The sequence below is a fragment of the Ceratotherium simum genome, chromosome 29 (assembly GCF_057802395.1).
Source record: "Ceratotherium simum simum isolate JZ-2026a chromosome 29, ASM5780239v1, whole genome shotgun sequence".
NCBI lineage: Eukaryota > Metazoa > Chordata > Mammalia > Perissodactyla > Rhinocerotidae > Ceratotherium > Ceratotherium simum.
The window spans coordinates 36066294-36084948 of record NC_141928.1 but is presented as its reverse complement, the minus strand read 5'-3'; positions in this window follow the sequence as shown (position 1 = coordinate 36084948).

Here is an 18655-nt window from a genome sequence, read left to right as displayed (position 1 = left end):
TAATTTATTATTTCCTGTGTTTCTCTCAATTTTTAGAATCTGAATGCTCTAAAGGCACATCAGGAAGTTATACAGCCCCAATTCTTCCCATCTAAGGTCATATGAACATACTCAATTATGTCCTTTCTTTGGCCAGATCCATAAAAAAGAGGAAAATAATCATAGCCCCAGTTCTTCCCAACAGTGACTAAGACCTCTTAGGCCACTAGAGACCTCTTAAGAGCTCCTTCATTACCTGGAACACGGTTCCCTTCTTGATGAGGATCAGGTGTCTGATGGAGCATCAAGCGAGATTGGTCCCTTCCCACATCCATCGTGCTGCAAAACCTTCTTGCTATTTGGTCTGACTTCCACAAGCAGCCTTTTTTAAAATATCAAAAGCAGCTAACAGTTAAACACAGACACACACAAGTTCACTTGTTACTTAACTGCCCGCCTAAAAGTTTTATCAGGTTGGACCACAGCTGCTGGCTACTTCTACTTTCTTTATCACACTGCACAGGTGTGAGTAGGGGGCATGGCTGGTGCTACGTCCTCATCCTCTAGCACAGTTGCTAGTTATACAGGGAGCCCCACAGCCACAACCTGGTAAAGCACAGTCTCCATACAGCAGTCATTTGGTTATGTCTGCTCAGAAGTGCCTGAGTCCCATGTTCCTTTTTACATACAAAGGTGGCATGGTATAGAAAGGACACTAAGTCTGGGACCTAACCAGCTCCTAGAACAAGTCTCCTCCCCTTTCTGTGACTCTTTCTTCATTTGCAAAGTGGGTAAATTATTCCTGTCTTGCCCACCTCACACAGTTCTCCTCAAAGTGAAAATAATGAATGTGAAATTTACGAAGATGTGAAATTAATCTTATATTATTTCCCTGCATATAGCATTTTTTCACCTTAATCTGTCGCAAATAATGTGAAGTCTTGCTGCGTATGCTTTCAGACTTAGATAATAGACACAAAGAACCAAATTGGGAATTCAAAGCAAATTTGAACCCTTTTCTGCTCACCCGATCATTCACAAGTGACTCAAGATAACTAGTGAAATGCACTGTTACTAATCCAAGGAAGGGCAAAAAGCATCTCTTAATGAAAATATCACCATGTTATGTTACAGAAATTAAGTTGAAACCAAAGGAATCACCCCATCTCTGAGCAGTCACCCCATTTGTGAAGGCAAGAAGGCACAGACCACCACGGTTGTTCAACTAAGGAAGGAACTCTGACACCCCTGATACAGGCAGCTAGTCTGGGAGACGCAGGGTTGACAACGTGGTCTGGAGTCACAGACTGAATTGAAGAGAGTTGGAATTCCAGTGTTGCCACATTCCCTGATTCAGTGGCCTTAGGCAAGTTAGATAGACTTGGAGCCAGTTTACCCATCTGCAACATGGGGACAATATCATGTCCCCTCATGGGGTTATTGGGACGATCAAATCAATCCATATAGGGCATTTAATATGTGCCTGGCATATTGAACTTGATTAATAAGTGTTAGCTGATTTTTTTTTATGTTTTTATTTATTTATTTATTTTGAGGAAGATTAGCCCTGAGCTAACATCTGTTGCCAATCCTCCTCTTTTTGCTGAGGAAGATTGGCCCTGGGCTAACATCCGTGCCCATCTTCCTCTATTTTATGTGTGGGACGTCTGCCACAGCATGGCTTGCTAAGCGGTGTGTAGATCTGCGCCTGGGATCCGAACCTGGGAACCCTGGGCCGCAGAAGCAGAACTCACAAACTTAACCACTACGCCACCGGGCCGGCCCAGCTGATTTTATTAGTAATAAAAATACAGTAAGCAGATTTTAGTAAACCAAGTCATAGTTTAAATGCACTAAAGAAACTCAGAGAAAATCGGAAAGGAATCCTTTATAAAGAGAAAACCTTTGTAATGTATATGGGCGCCCCCTACTTCCATAGACTCTTAAGGCATTAGAAATGGAAGGGCCGCCAAAACCATCTAGTCCTTCCCCCTATTTTATATACAGAGAAACTGAGAACCAAGAAGGAGAAGGATTTACCTGCCCCAAATTTCCTTACTAATTGCCAACAACTCCTCTGACTGATTATAAGATGGGTCATCTTTTTATGCTTGATCTTGCCTGGGTATGAAAACGTATGTGTGGTGTGAATGTATGAGAGGTGGAAGTTTTTCAAACACACTGAAAAGTATTGAGAATTACATAACAAACACCCAAGTACCCACCACCAAAACTTAACGTGGTTTTAAATTACCAGATCCTAATGATTTAGCTTTAAGTTTCTCAGTTCCTCAGCCTTTCTCGTAAGTGTCTCTATCTAAAAATTCAGATAACTTCAGGGCATCCCTATTCAAAGGAGTCCTGTAGGGAATGGAAGGCATTCTTTGTCATTTATCTCTTGATAATTTTTGAATATTCAGATATAGGGTTTTAAAAAATCAAATACAAATTAAAGTAACTTTGAAAATTATAAAATAGTATTTTAGCATTTAAACTGGCATTTTAAATATTGGTCCCTTTATTTGAGATGTTTTAATTGTTACTAGTTAGGTTGTTTCTTGTAATAGCTCAATAAAACAACCTTATGGAATACCTGTGGGGCACCTTACAGAAGATGCAGAAGTATTTCTTAAATAGGATTATCCTTACTCAGAGCTTATAATACCCGGTTCAATGATTCAGCAAACCTTACTGCATGCCCACTCTGTGCCACGCAGTGAGCAGGGCTGTCAGATCACAAAGATGGACAGATGTAGTTCCTGAGTTCTTTGTACTGTAGGCTTATCGAGAGAGGTATACACATCTTTATTGTAAGGAAATCTTTAGATTCTTTATATCCTGTTGCAACCTTCCTAAATTGATTCCACCCCTGCCTCATGTTCCCTGTATCTAGGAGCAGATTGTGGAGGGACTATTAAGAGGGTGGGGTCTCAAGTTAACAGTCAATTAGGGGGCAATATTGGGTGGAGTGGGCCAGTGGCGGGACTGTGGAGCAAACTAGATTGGAAGTCAGGCAAGGTGTCTCTGGGGTGATAAGCAGGCCGGAGCAGGAACTTGTCTGGGACAGAAATGGTAGCCACAAAGTAAGTTCACAAGCCGGAGTGCATTGTCCCTTCTCTCTGTAGAAAACTCTAGAGTCATTAGCAGAATGTGAGATGTTAGGCATTAAAGGCTGGGTATTTTTAACAAATGCTGCCTTGTTCTATAGTTATTTGCAAATAGACATGAAACCTCCCTCTAGGCCACAAACTCTTAGGGGGTGGTTACCACTCCGGAGTCGCCTTTCTGTCTCCACAGTATAGTCTGGCAGGAGGCTTGGCCCACAGCAGTTTCCCCATGAATGCCCTCACTCCTGTGTGCAGGGCCAGCTTACGGACATAGCCTGGGAAAGTACTGTCTATGCTCAGAGGAGGTGATGCGGCTGCGACTTAATAATAGGAATACCATCCTCTGTTCCAGAACTCTTTACTGTCATTCACTGGCACTGTCCTATGGCCTGGAGATATAGCAGTTAAAAGACAAAAGTCACTGCCCTATGGATCCTGCATTCTCATGGGGGAGAGAGAAACAATAAGTGAATAAATAAAATATGGAAGGTATCAGATGGTGATGAGTGCTTGGAGAAAACTGAGCAGGGAACGATAGACCAGGGAATGGAGAAGAAAGTTGATGGTCGTTGCTATTCTAAATGGGGTGGTCAGGGAAGCGTGACGTTGAGCAGAACTGAAGGAGGTGAGGGGCAGCAGGCTGATATCTGGGAGAGCATTTCAGGCAGAGGGGCACCAGCGAATGGCCTGAGGAGAGGGCGTGGCAGGAGGTTGTTCGGAGAGGTTGCCTGTTGCCCCTTGGAGGGATTTCTGCTCTGATGGAGATGGATGGTCATGGGGTGGTTTTGAACAGAGGAGGGTTATAATCTGACTTATATTTTTAAAGGATTATTCTGACTACTGTGTGGAGAATAGACCATTGGGGACGAGGCAGGGGGGTGGTGTAGAAGCAGGGACCAGTTAGAAGGATCTTGCAGTAATCCAGGTGAGAGACAAGTAAGGCTTAGACTGTGATGGCAGTGGTGAAGAAGTCAGATCCCGGAAGAGTTTACACACTGGATAGGGAGCGAGAGATAAAGAGCCCAAGACCACGACAGGGTTGTGGTCTGAGCAGTTGGAAGGATGGAGTTCCCGTTAACAGATGGGGAAGACTGGGAAGAGCAGGCTTGCAGGAGATGATCAGTTTAGTTTTGGACACTAATAGATTAGGGGGAAAAGAGCAAAGGAGCCGCCAGTGAGGCAGAAGAAAACCGGAAAAGGGTGGTGTCCTGCAAGCCAAGTGGAAAAATTGTTTCAAGGTGGAGGGAGTAATCAACTGTGTCATATTTTGCTAATGGGTAAAGAAGAGAAAGGATTGACAAATGTCCTAACAAGTTATTTCCTAACAATTCAATCCAATTGATTAATTCAATTCAATTAATTATAGACTGTGGAGCCCAGGAAGGTTAGGTGACTTAGCCAAGGGCATACAGGCAAGACCAGCTGCATAATTTGCAGGACCCAGTGCAAAATGAAGACGCAGAGCTCCTCCTTCAAAAATTATTCAGAATTTCAAGACAGCTACAGCAGCAAATTAAACCCAGCATAGGGCTCTACTTTCACAAGTGTTTCGCTGGATCCTTACAGCAAATTTATGAAATAGCTATTATTATCCTCTTTTTCAGATCAAGACACTGGGTGCTCGGAGTGTATGGTGATGTAACTAAGGTCACAGAGCGGGTAGTTTGAGCCTGGAACCTGAGCCTTCAGTCTCCAAGTCAGGCCTTCTTCCTACTAGACCAAACTAGACACGGAGGGAGAGAATTGCTTTCCAGCCTCCTGACCCATCAGGAGCAAGTTTCCGTGTTGAGGCCTTGTTCATGCGTTTCAGAGGCCTGACTGAACCGGGCAGATGTGGGAGGGAAGGAAACACATTGCCCCACACTTCTGCCCTAGGGCTCTCCTTATGATGGGGGTCAGAAGGGAGCGTTGGGTACTGTTTAGTCAAAAACATGATCTGATAAAAGTGCCCCCAAGCTAATGTAGTTTTAGGCTATATTGATGTAATTATAGAGCCCTGAAAGGAGGGAGAACAGTCCTGCTTGCCTTTGGTTTGTCATTCCACTCCTGGAGTGTTACACTACTGTGAAGACCGTGTGAATGGTTTTTGAAAACGTGGACTAAAAAGAGCAAAGCATGTGGGACTCTACCATTTCCTGGCTGTGTAATTTGGGGGAAATTGCTCAATTCTTTCTGATCCTCAGTTTCTTCCCTTGTAAAAGGCAGAAAAAGTAATACCTCACAGGGGTTCTATGAGGATAAAAGAGATCGTGAGAGCTTCTTATACAATGAAAAGCACTGAGCAGATTGAAGTGCCATAAACGTGAGTGGTGTTAACGGTATTATTAGAGCATTCTAACGATGCACCTAACGATGCACCTGTGCATTTTCCTAGAGTGCATTTGGGTGGAAAAGTCAAGAAAGGAAAGATATTGTACGCTTATTTTTCTTAGCATTCCTTCCTTGCTAAAATACTTTTTAAATGCTTTTAAATTCTTTCCAAAGAGTGGCTCAAGCTTTCTTTTCCTAAGTGGGGAAGGAGAGTTTCTGGTTTCCCTCTCTCACAGTCTGTTGATGCATGATAAATGAGTTCTGTCTCTGCTAAAACAGACGCTGCTGTACACATACAGATAACATGGTCTATGACTTCAGAATGGCTATACCCTGACTTGCAATCTAGTTTGTTGCAAACTCCCTCCTCTGGCCTCCTCCACCAATATTGCTTTCTATTTCTTAGTGTATAGACAGAGAAGCATCTCTGGATAAACCTTGGTGAGTGCTCATTTATCTGGGGAAGAACAATTCTTTTCCCACCTTGAGCCACCATCATATCTCTCCTTTCATTCCTGAACTTCCTGAGCTAACAATGTGCTCTCAGTCTACCTCTTCTTCTCCCACACCACTTCTTCCTTCCTTCGCATCTGTAACGGAGTTTTCTCTTCCACATATTGTCCTCTCGTAAGTCATCAATGATTTCCTAGTGGCCACGTCCAGTAGTCCCCTCTCAGCTCTCTCTCTCTGACCTCACTGTAGCGCATGATTCCTCTGAGCACTTCTGTGGCTCTGTTCTTGGCTTCTGTGGTGGTGTGTTCTTCACCTCTCTTCCTCCTCCTCATCCTCCTTCACAGGCTTCTCTCTCACTCCTCCAGATGTGGGAGGTATTTCCCAAGGATGGCTCCCTGATCCTTTTCTCTTTATACTCCCACGCTTCTTAGACAATCTGTCCCACAGTATACCTTTAGCTATTACCTCTGTGCAGATATCTTCTAAATACATATCTGTCTGAGTTCTAAGATCACATTTTCAAGTGTCTCTTGGATATCATTCATTGATGAATGAATCCACTTGAATATCCCACTGCACCTCAAACTTAGCATAGCAAAAAGCAAATATATCTGCCACCTAAAGCCAGTGTCCTCTGTGCTTTTTTTCTGCTAGAATAGTGGCATCATGCTCCTGGTCATCCAGTTCTACACCTTCAGGATTGTCTTGGACTCCGCCTTCTCTCTTTGCTTCTCACATCCCGTTGGACATAGTTCTATCAGTTCATTCTCCCCAGTGTCCCACATGGTGATTCCTCTTTTCCTTTCCCGTACCACCATCCCAGAAAGAGACCTTAACGTCTCATTGGAAGTATTGGAAAAGCTTCCTAAGTGGTTTATCTGTTTCCATCTCCTCTCACCCTCTCCAGACCGTCCTGTACAAACAGCCAGAACATTCCCCCTGTAGCTGGCTCTGAACCGGTCACTATCCTGTTTAGAATCCTGTAAAGTCCTCGTATTATTTGCAGAATAAAGACTAAATTTCTCAGCCTGGCATTTAAAGCCAACTTCCCAGTCTTCTCTCCCATTTACTTTCCTGCAAATACCCAAAGTTCCAATTAAATAGTGCCACTTGTCCTCCCTGTTTGGCCTTGACTCTTTCTAACACCCACAGTACCTTTATTCACACCTCCTGGCTGCTCAGTACTCTTCCCTTTTGTCTGCCCATCTAGACAGTGAGTGTCTCAAAGCCTTTGAGGATGAGGATGATGATCATAATGATGATGATGGTGGTGATGATGATGATGATGGTGATGATGATGAGACGTCAGGCACTCTACAAATACATAATAGGTACCTGACATTTTACATACATTATCTCATTTAGTTCTTCCAACTAATATCATCCCAATTCACTGATAAGGAAATTATGGTTTAAAGAGGTTAGGTTACGTCACAAGGTCACATAAGCTCCTAAGAGCCAGAGTTAGGGCTCAAAACCAAGGCTGTCTGGGCCGGCCCCGTGGCTTAGCGGTTAAGTGCGTGCTCTCCGCTGCCGGCGGCCCGGGTTCGGATCCCGGGTGCGCACCGAGGCACCACTCCTCCAGCCATGCTGAGGCCGCATCCCACATACAGCAACTAGAAGGATGTGCAGCTATGACAGACAACTATGTACTGGGGCTTTGGGGGAAAAATAAATAAATAAAATCTTTAAAAACCAAGGCTGTCTGACTCTAAAGTTCACAGATTTAACCATTCTATTCTACTACCTTTTCCTACCTAGAAGTGATCTCTCCTTTCTGAGCTATAATCACACTTGACTTGAGCTTCTTGTACGGTAAACATCACAACATATTCTTTATTTTACTGTTCACATGTACACATCTTTTCTACGATATTCACTCAGCAAACATTTATTGAGCATTTATTTCCTGCCAGCCCTTTTCCTAAGAATTGGAGACACAGAGAGGAGTCAAACAGGAGTCCTTTCCTTCAAGGAACTCAGTCTAATTGAGGGTGATAGGCAAGTAAAGCCAAATTTAGAATATAATTTAGTGTGATAATTTTAATATCAATATTTCCAAATGCTCTGAGTAGAGATGGAGTGCTTAATTCTGCTGCCATAGAAGTGGAAAAATAAGGATATCATATGGTACATTCTATGGCTATAATTCTCTTTATTCATAAAGAATGAATGCCTTGGAATGACTCTGGCATTGGTCAACGAGTAGAGCTGGCAAAAGGAAGAGGCTCTATGTGTATAGAATAGTATTATGTATTTTTTTCACTTTATAATAATGTTAAGTTTTTCCCCTTATTTAACAGAAATAATAATGCCAATATTTATTGAGCACTTGCTTACCATATCCCAGGAACTGTTCTAAGCACTTTATATATAATAACTCATTTAGTTTTTACAACATTCTTTAAGGTAGGTACTATTCATATCCCTACTTTATAGATGAAGAAACTGAAGCCCAGGCATTGAAACTGTGCCCTAAGTTGCACACCTACTAAATGGCAAAGCTGGGCTGTTTGGATCTAGAAGGCCATATGCTTAACCACTTTTCTCTCCTACCTCTCAATTCTACTTCTTTCATATTTAATAAAATAAGGCAGCAATATATATTTTTTTCTGATCCTCTCTCTCCTTTCTTCCTTTTTTCCCTCTCCCTCATGTTCTCCCTCTTTCTGCAATTTATTGACTAGCTACTCTGTGCCCAAAACTATGCAGGGTGCCCAGGGATACAAAGACAAATATAAAAAACAGCACACATGGGAAATTAAGGGAACACAGAGGAGGGACATCTAACCAGGATGGAGAGATGAGGTCCAAGAAGTCTTCTGGGAATAGATATCTTGAGCTTAGTTTTGAAGGGTGAAGAGGAATTAACTACTAACAACACAGCCAGGCGAAGAGGAACAAACACAGGCCCTGGAGTCAGATCTAGGTTCATTCACATCAGGTTCTGTGTGATGTTGGGCAGGTTACTCAAAATCTCTCAGCCTCGATTCCCTCATATATAGAACAGGCATTGTAACACCTACTTTTCGTGACTATTATGAGAATTAAGAATGATGACTTATGGAAAGCTTTCGGCACACAGCAGACCTTAAAGTGCTGGCTGTTATTATATTGTTCGTAATCTCAATAATAATAAGTGAAATAGAACCATCAAGTAATAAAGCTAAGCAAAGTACTAGAGTTATTTTATAGATAAAGAAATGGAGATCCAGAGAGAAGCCAATGTCACACAGCCTTAGTGGCAGTTGGAACTGGAATCCACATCCTCTGAGAGTTCTACCACTTTCCTTTCAGCTGTCAGGTATTCCCAACTTCTCTGTCCACAAGTCAATCTACCTCATCCCCTGGCGTAATGAAGTATTTCCTGAACTTTCTAATTGCTTACATTCTATCTGTGTAATTTTTGCCATATTCTCGTAGTAGCATCTTCTGTATTATTTAATATGTTTCTTCAAATCAACTCATTTTTACTAAAAGTGTTTAAAATGGAAATTTTGTATCACCATTGTGAGTGGAAAACCAACATCACCTGTTCGTGCTATTACAAATTATATTTCTCCTAAGGCACATTAAAATAAATACTGAACTGTTAAAATAACAGATGTTTCTCCTAAAATTATCTACACTGCCCTGAGTGGAAAGCATCCCACATCTTGGGAAATGCCAGCCTATGTAATTAATCAGTGAGTTCTTTACATTTCACAGAACTTCTAGATCATATCCAAATCTATCCTAAAACCAAACTGCCCTTTGCAGTGACTGGTTTATAATTCAGAAGGGACAGAGCCAAAGGCCCAAGCGACTCCCTGGCCTGCCAATGACTCATGTTATTCCTATCAGCTACTCTCCATGGGGTTTCTAGTTGGACACTAGCCTCTCCCATTTTTGCTATTTCTTCACCCCTTGGAGTTTTAGCTATTCTGGCATAGAATATGTACTAGAACCTAACACGATGATTTAGTCCCTTTGTATGGAAACTTCAACTCCCTGCTTCCAGCAGATTCTATCCCTTGGACTTGGAGTTTAGAGTTAGAATAACCTAGATCAGTCCCTGCCTGAAAAGGAGCACTGTTGATGAACTGCAGCCTCCCAAATGGCTCAGCCCCCTGTGCTTGCCCAAGGGCCTGGCACAAGGTATGCATTCAGTAAATAGTCGTCACCTGGGGGCCGGCCCCGTGGCATAGTGGATAAGTTCAGTGTGCTCTGCTTGGGCAGCCTGGGTTCACCGGTTTAGATCCTGGGCGCAGACCCACACCCCTCATCAAGCCATGCTGCGGCAACGTCCCACATACAAAAATAGAGGAAGATTGGCATAGATGTTAGCTCAGGGCCACTCTTCCTCAAGCAAAAAGAGGAAGATGAGCAACAGGTGTTAGCTCAGGGCCAATCAAAACAGTTGAGGTAACCATGACTCAGGCTAGAACCGCTACCACTAGGTGGACTAAATGGCTATTGTACCCTCTCACCTGTCTACTAGGGCATGAGCTTTGGCTCCAGCACCTTCCCTTGGAGGCAGCCTGCCTCGCTCCCTAATTCTCTGACACTCTCTGTCCCCCTTCCAGTCCTGCTCTGGGTGATTTAGCACTGGGGATGTTTGCATACCAAACACTTAGTTAATTGATATTCTGTCACAGTCTGCTCAACAAATGTTAGGCATTTTTGTATTTTGTTTTGTTTGTTTTTTTTTAGTGACACTTTGGTTGTATTTTTAGCCAGGTTGGAAAGTGAAGAGAAGGAGTTGCTTTAGCAGGCAGAAAATGTATCACTGGGTCTTTCTTGCCTGGCATTCTCCTAAGCTGCAGTGAGCACCTTTAACAGATGGAGCTTCGGACATGATCAGATCTGATTGTATCAGCATATATCTTGGGCAAGTTCAATATGAGGATGAAGACTTCCTTTGTGCTTCTTTACATTCTGTATCGTCACCTTTATTGTTAGTACTCTCATCTCATGTTAAGGAAGCCAGCCTTGCTCAGCCATGATAGACACGTGTGTGGGAGTCACGTAGAAAAGTCTGAGGCTCCACCGGAAGAAAAGAAGGTGGCAAGTCTGGCCCAGCACTTTGTAATCTCCCCCACCCCCATCAGCAAGAAGCACATCTTATTCTTACATTTAGGTGTCAGAATGTTCTTGTTAATCAAGAGAGAAATTAAAACATATCCAGACAGAATACCATCCTTAAAGACTGCCAGCAACACCCAGAATTACCCATCATTCTTCTATCTGAAGGGCCTAAGACTTCTTGGTGAAAACACAAATTGGATGTTACATGTTATTATTGATATAGCCTTTATCATTAAAATTGGACACTGCATTTCACTTCTCAGGAAACACTAACTAATAGGAGCAATTATCACCCTCAAGAGTGTGTGGTGCCTGGACAGAGCCTGGACCCTTGGATCAGAAGATAGGAAGGGTATCTATTTCCACAGAGCTGCTGTTAGCTCCTGTTTTTACCCAGTTCAGATGGGTGTGCAGGACTTAGTTCTCATGTAAGGAGGCTGTGGAGAATCTGTCAGACAGAACTTAAATAACTTGGTCCATCAAACCAAGGCAGACTTTCCCTTCTAGAAAATCATACACCTGCCCTGACCTATGGAAAACTCCATTCACATATCCCACTACCAAATATGGCACCCAAACGGATTTAGTCATCTCTCTGAGGAGGAACAAATAGAGTGAACCTTCACTAATCCAGTCAATTTAATTCCCCTTTAATGGGAATTAAATTAAGAACTCAATAATATATGATGACAGTTCTGCTTTCTAGTCTTATATAGAAATTATGCCTCTAGCTCTAAATCCTAGTTATCTTTGACAGAGGAAGTGAACAATTGATCAAGTAATAGAGTTGCCCTGTTGTAGGGAGTAGAAGAGGTGGAAAGAATACCTTGATGACTAGGTGATGGAATAAGTAAGTCATGGGCTCAAGACTTCTTGGTAAGTCAGACAGGGATGCTGGGCTGGGCAGGAGAGCTGTTTATTTTGGAAATTACTTGCAAGCTGATAATTGTACTTTATAGAGTTGCATGAACTGTGACACAGTAAACACTAAATTTCACAGAATTTCATAGCTGGAAGAAGTCTTTAACATCATCTAGTCAGATTTCCCAAGAGATGCCTGAAGGCCCTCTGCAGACTCAATTTACTAGAAAATGTTTCTGATTTTAAACATTTTGTTAAAGAAAACCCAGCAAAGAATTTTAAAATAACTCCCATATGTAATAGTTCTGATTATTACTTCATGACCCTGGGAAAGTCGCTCATTTTGATGGGTCTTTGCTTAAAATGTGACCTTGGGCAAGTCATTTTACCTCTCTGGATATTAGCTTCCTTCTCTATAAATAACAACCCAGCTCTGTCTTGCCTGCCCCTCAAGGTGGATAACAGGCTAAAGAAGATGACAGAAGTGAAAGTGTCTTGGTAACCGTAAGATCTGGTGTACTTTTTAAAACATAAAAAGTGTAGCTATTACCTCCTACATTCATTCCCTCCCAGCGACGTCCCCCATGCTATGTAAGAGTGGCAATGTTTCATCCCTCTCCATTCTACTAAGAGATTTCTCCCCTGTAATTCTCTTCATAGAGTTACCCACAGATGGGTCCCTACAAGAGCATTTTCCAAGGGATCCTGTGTTTTTTCATGAAAAACAAGGACTGGGCTTGTGCCAGTCGCAGCGTCTGCTGGGGGAACGGCCAGCGTACACTGAGGCTTTCAGGGGGAACAGCTGCAGGCCTCTTGCTTTTCCCCACGTCCTCAACTGCCAGGGCCACTTGTCCTAGGCCTCTGTCAGCGTGGGTGAGCCCTAAGGAGCATGGCAGCAGCAAACCACACAGAGGATCCTCATAGTCTCCGATTCGGTCACGGTAGAACCTCATAAAGACACAGATTGTTGTGTGGGCATTCTAACGGGCATTTAGTGAGTGTTTGTTATGAGTCAGGTCCTGTGCTTGCCACTGGGGGTAAGAGATGAGTCAGACATGCTGCCTGCCCTTGAGCCCTCATAGTTTACTGGGAGAAACAGACTCATGTGTGTCATACACAGGATGTGTTATGACCAAAGCCCGAAGAGTTTGGGCACAGCTGATGGATCACTGAAGTCTGTCTGAGGGCTCAAGGTAGGCTTCTCAGAGGACATGAGATTTAAACTGGACCTTAACAGGGGTGCAGAAATTTCCCAGGGGAAAAAAAGTGGTGGAGGGGGGTGCATTTCAGACAGGGGGAGCTGCAAGTACAAAGGCACAGAGATGTGAGAGGGCACCTTGGCTCTAGACTTGGTGACAGGGAGGCTGGAGTGTGTGCTACCCATCAGGGAGTGGGAAGACCTGAAGCCAGAGAGGGAGCTGGGGCCCCACGAGCAGGCCTTTGTGATGTCATGGGGAGCCACTGCAGGGTTGTAGGGAGGGGAATGTCATGGTCAGGTAAGATTTTTAGAGCATTTAGGTGACAGTATGGGGGCTGGGTGGGAAAGGAGAGAGAAGATAAATTAACTGAGGGTATTGAAGGAAGGGACAGATTCTAGAGAGATTTAGAAGGTAGAATTGATAGATCTTATTATGAGAAATTCTAAGTGCTTCTGGCACAGGAAATGAAAAGAGAAAGAAGGCAGACTAAACATTTAGTAGGGCCCACAGGTAGGATGATAAGATATCTTGCACCAAGCAAATCAGACCTTGACTTCAACTTCTTGACTGCCTGGCCAAGATGGCCTATGTAAGGCTTGTGGACAGAAGGTCAAATGCTTTTTTTTAAAATTATTTCATTGAGGTCATATTGGCTTATAATATTGTGTAAATTTCAGGTGTACATTATTATATATCAGTTTCTGTATAGACTGCATCAGGTTCACCACCAATAGTCTAGTTTTTATCAAAAGCTTTTATTACAAATTATTTTTACAGCTACAGAGGTGGATTCAGTGGATCTGGTTGGCTGGGTCAGTGTTCTCTTCTTCCCCCCTCCTGCCCCATGTCTTAGCACCAAAGCTAATTGCTTTGTCAAGGAGAATGCCTTCCCCAGATAGAGAAAGGCCACACTTTGGTTAAGCATTGACAGCTGTGCTAGGATCTCCATACTAAGTCCTACCTAGATCCATGCGTTATCACTCAGAACTGCACAGCTCAGAATGCTCTGCTGCCTATAGCATACAATTACAGACCAAGCATGGGGCGGATTCCCAGAAGAATTGATATTTGAGCTGGGTCTTGAAGGAAAGCAAAGGAAAAATAAGTATGCTAAAGTGATATCCTACCTGGTTTGGCTCTTTTCTAGAAGTACACCTAGAATACTCTAGAGCAGAACTGTCCAACAGAACTTTCTGCAGTGTTCTTCTGTACTATGCAATATGGTAGCTACTAGTCATATGTGGCTTTTGGACACTTGAAATGTGGCTAATGTGACTGAGGAACAATTTTTTATTTAATTTTATTAATTTAAATTTAAATAGCCACCCACAGCTAGTGGCTACCATATTGGACAGGGGAGATCTGGGCCCACTTAGCATGCCCAGATTCTGTTTCATGTGCTCATTCCTTGCTTCATTCTCCCCGTGGCCCTTGCCTGTCTCTGTTCTCTTCTGCCTACTCCCTCCAGTTTGATGTACTAATTGGTTACCTTCCACCTTCCAACATTGGTTCTGTTTCCTGGTTATTGATTTCCTTTCTCTTGTCACAGCAAACCCTGAACTATCTTTCATTTGACTCAGCCTTCATACTTCCTAACCTGTGCCGTTGTGTGGGCGTAGACAAAGAGCTTCAGAGAATCCTGTTCCGCCACGTAAGGACTTTCCTTAGGCCTTGTTCACTCCCTCCTTTTCCTTGGTTTCTTTCCCAGGCCACTTTAACCAGCCAGTGGGTAACCTGGAATATTCTTTGATGTTTTCCCTCCCTGACAACCTGAGTTAGAGGATGGAACAGTTGTGATGGAGGTGTGCGTGTGTGTGTGTTGGGGAAGGGGAGGGAGTTATAACTGATTGAATGAATACTCTGATTTGAGGTCTCTGGTCGTGGGTAAAGAGCTCCATCCCAAGGCCTTTTTTGTCAGGTGTTTTTAACTTTGATTTATATAAAGATGGCAATATGGATAGATTGATTACCTGTATGGATGGAAAGGATCCATTCAGGATACAAAAAGCTTCGTGACAGGCCAAAGCATTGGGCCAAATTTAACACAGTGAAATGTAATCATGACAAATTTCAGATCAGATTTGGGTCTAAATGCCTAATTGCCTAAGTACCAATATAAGGTTTAGAAGACTTGGTGGTTTAGCTGATTATGAATCTCGGTGGATAACAAGGAAGTTAATATACTCTCGGAAAGCACTAATAGAATCATATCCAGTAAGAGAGTGACAGACCTGCTCATTTCCACACTGATCAGACCACACCTGGATCATTGTTTCAGGTTCTGAGCGCCTTATTAAAAAAAAAAAAAAAAGAAGGGAACTGACAAACTGAGTGACCACAGTGTAAAAGGACTGGTAACCTGTCATATAAGGACCTGGGACAATTGAGCCTTAGAAGAGCAGACCATGGGGACAAGGTCACTGTCCTCAATCTCTGAAGGGCTGTCACAGAACAGAGAGCAGACATGCTCTACGGCGCTCCAGAGGGCAGAGCAAAAGCATCCGAGTGACAATTCAAGCAGATTTCAGCTCAGTATGAGGAAAATGTTTCCAATTGTCAGAACTGTGATTTTTGGCGGTTTCACCTGCAGAGGCAGAGTTTGGTAGAGACCCTGGAGGAATGATGTTCAACATTTCCCAAAGCCCGTCTGCTCAAATATTGATTGCCTCCACAGTGATGGATAGCTAACTCAAAAAGTGGAGCCCCTACACTCGCTGACTCCATTTAGCTTACAGGTTCTATATTAAGTGTCGGACTCTTCTCATTCTAGTGCAGCATTCTAATTAAATAACCTTGGCTCTTTGCATGTGGGAAACAGGTTTCAAGCACAGAACCTCTAGCACCAAGCAGAATGGCAACATAATTTTAGCTCCTGAGCAAAATGGCTCTCACAATAGCATCAGTACAGTGTGCACATTAACATCTGAATATGCTGTATAATAAGCGTGCTAATTACTCTGGGAAGAATACTTGAAGAATAAAATAAGCTGTGATCATTAGAGGAGAAAGGGGCTAGCAATTTATGGCATGGCTGCTGCTTGATATTCAAAAGTACATGACGGCTCTCATCACAGGTAAAAGGTAATTACTGTGATTACAAAATGTAATGATAGTGGCAGGAAGTGATCAGAATTTTATTGGAAACAAGTTTTTGGTGCAGTCTTTTTTACCACATTCAGATTTATTAATAATAGAAATTTGTCCCCATTTGGTTGTTTGGTTCCTCTGAGCAGTTTAAATGTGAACCCATTGCTATGTTACTAATCTCGACTATGCAGAAAATGCTGACAGTTGTCACGGGAAATGAGAAGCTGAGATGGGGAGGCTGCAGGTTGGATGCGGGACACGATAATCACCTTGTGCTGGAATAGAGGCTGTAATGAGGAGCTAGTGCCTTGGATGACCTAGACCAGCAGTTCTCAAAGTCTGGTCTATAGACCTCTGGGGGATCCCGATACTCTTTCAGAGGGTCCCTAAAATCCAAATTATTTTCATAATAATTAAGATGTTATTTAACTTTTTCACAATATTAAAAGACTACATAGGGGCCGGCCCCATGGCATAGCGGTTAAGTGCGCATGTTCCGCTGCTGGCAGCCGGGGCTTGGATCCTGGGCGCGCACCGACGCACCGCTTGTCAGGCCATGCTGTGGCAGCATCCCATATAAAGTAGAGGAAGATGGGCATGGATGTTAGCTCAGGGCTGATCTTCCTCACAAAAAAAATAAATAAATAAAAAATTTTTAAAAAGACTACATATTCCATAATTCAATTTATATGAAATGTCCAAAATAGGCAAATCTATGGAGACAGAAAGCAGATACGTAGATGCTAGGGACTAGGGGAAGCCAGAAGGGGAGTGACTGCTTAATGGGTACAGGGTTTCCTTTTGGGGTGATGAAAATGTTCTGGAACTAGGTAGTGGTGATAGCTGCACAACATTCTGAATGTACTAAATGCCACTGAATTGTACACTTTAAAATGGGGCGGGCCCCGTGGCTTAGCGGTTAAGTGCGGGCGCTCCGTTACTGGCGGCCCAGGTTCGGATCCCGGGCGCACACCAACGCACTGCTTCTCCGGCCATGCTGAGGCCGCGTCCCACGTACAGCAACTAGAAGGATGTGCAGCTATGACCTACAACTATCTACTGGGGCTTTGGGGGAAAAATAAACAAATAAAAAAAAAATTTTTTAATAATAAAATGGTTAAAATGGTGAACTTTATGTCATGTGACTTACCACCACCACCACCACAAAAAGACCAAAAAAAAAAAAAGTAAAAGTTACACATTGTACCGCATGAGAGGTTCTTCTCATCCAGAATTTTGAAGCTTCTTGAGGGTTTTCTAAGCCTGGAATGCCAGATCTTTCAATAGCTACAATTCTTAAAGGAATGAAACATTTTCCTTATTTCCCCAACAGGCTAGGTCCTTTAAGACCTTCTTTGGACTCTGCCTACTGCTAGTCTCTCTACTTGAAACATCCTTTCTGTCAGCCTAGAAAGCTATTACTTGTTCTTCGAAGCCCATCTATAACGACACTCCCTTGGTGAAGTCTCCCTGGGCCTCCACCCCCAGCCCCACCCCAGGAAGAACTGGTCCCTGCCCCCAGTCTGGGTTCTTACAGCACTTTGGTCATGTTCCTTATATCCTAGTCTTGATAAAAGATCTTGTCACATTGTATCACAGTTACAATACATCACCTTTTGTTACTTTGTCTCTCCTAAAAAGGGACTCTTAAGAGCAGGAGTATTTTCTTATTAACTCTAAAGCCCCGTACACACACACAGCTCTCCAAATGTTGTGCTAATTAATAACTTTATGTTAAGTACTTTTTAAAAGGCTTTACAAACATTGACTCATTTAATCCTTATAACCTTATATACTTGTTATACTTGGTTAAACTGAGGAAACAAAAACTTTAGGGCATGAAGAGATGTTAAAACAGCAAAACCATGTGACAGCATCTGGTATCAAATTTGGCACACATTCGGTGCTCAATAAATGCCTGTTTCTTCTGACGAAAGGAAAAATGGCTAATAATATTAAATGAAAAAGATCCATTCTTACAACTTGTTAAATGTTTCCATATATTTTTAGACCTCACAGAGTGTTAGAGCTGAGAGAGACCTTGCTTATCTCCTCGTGCAAGTTAGAGATAGGACAGGGGACCTCCAAGGTGATCCTGTGGAAGAAATATGGATCTGGAGCTTGAAGCGGAGAGATCAGGAGTAAGGAAAGAAGTCTCCCAGAAGCGGGAAGAGTGAATAAGTTAATGAAGAGAGAAAGACTAGCTTAAGACGATTATTCAGCCAGCACTGAGAAAACCCTCTACCCAGGAGCAAGGCCAGAGGAAGGCAGGAGAACCAGGAGATGGGAGAGTCACAGAGCAGTGCAGAATGCTCCAGAGCGTGCATGGGATACAGAGTTTCGAATCAAAGAGCACTTCAGGGCTTCCCACAAAAACCATCTGCAGTCTCTTGTCCCCTCCCATCCTGATGGAACTCCCAGAGGCAACTACCGCCAACTCCTTTAGCTCTTCCTTCTGATGTTTACCTCCATATTTAGAAACACATGCTTCTGTTGTGTTTCTTGTGTTCTTGATTTTTCCACTTTAGACGTTATCTGTTGACTTCCCACTATTAGCAGATTAGGATTTAGCTAGCCCTCTGCTACCACCCC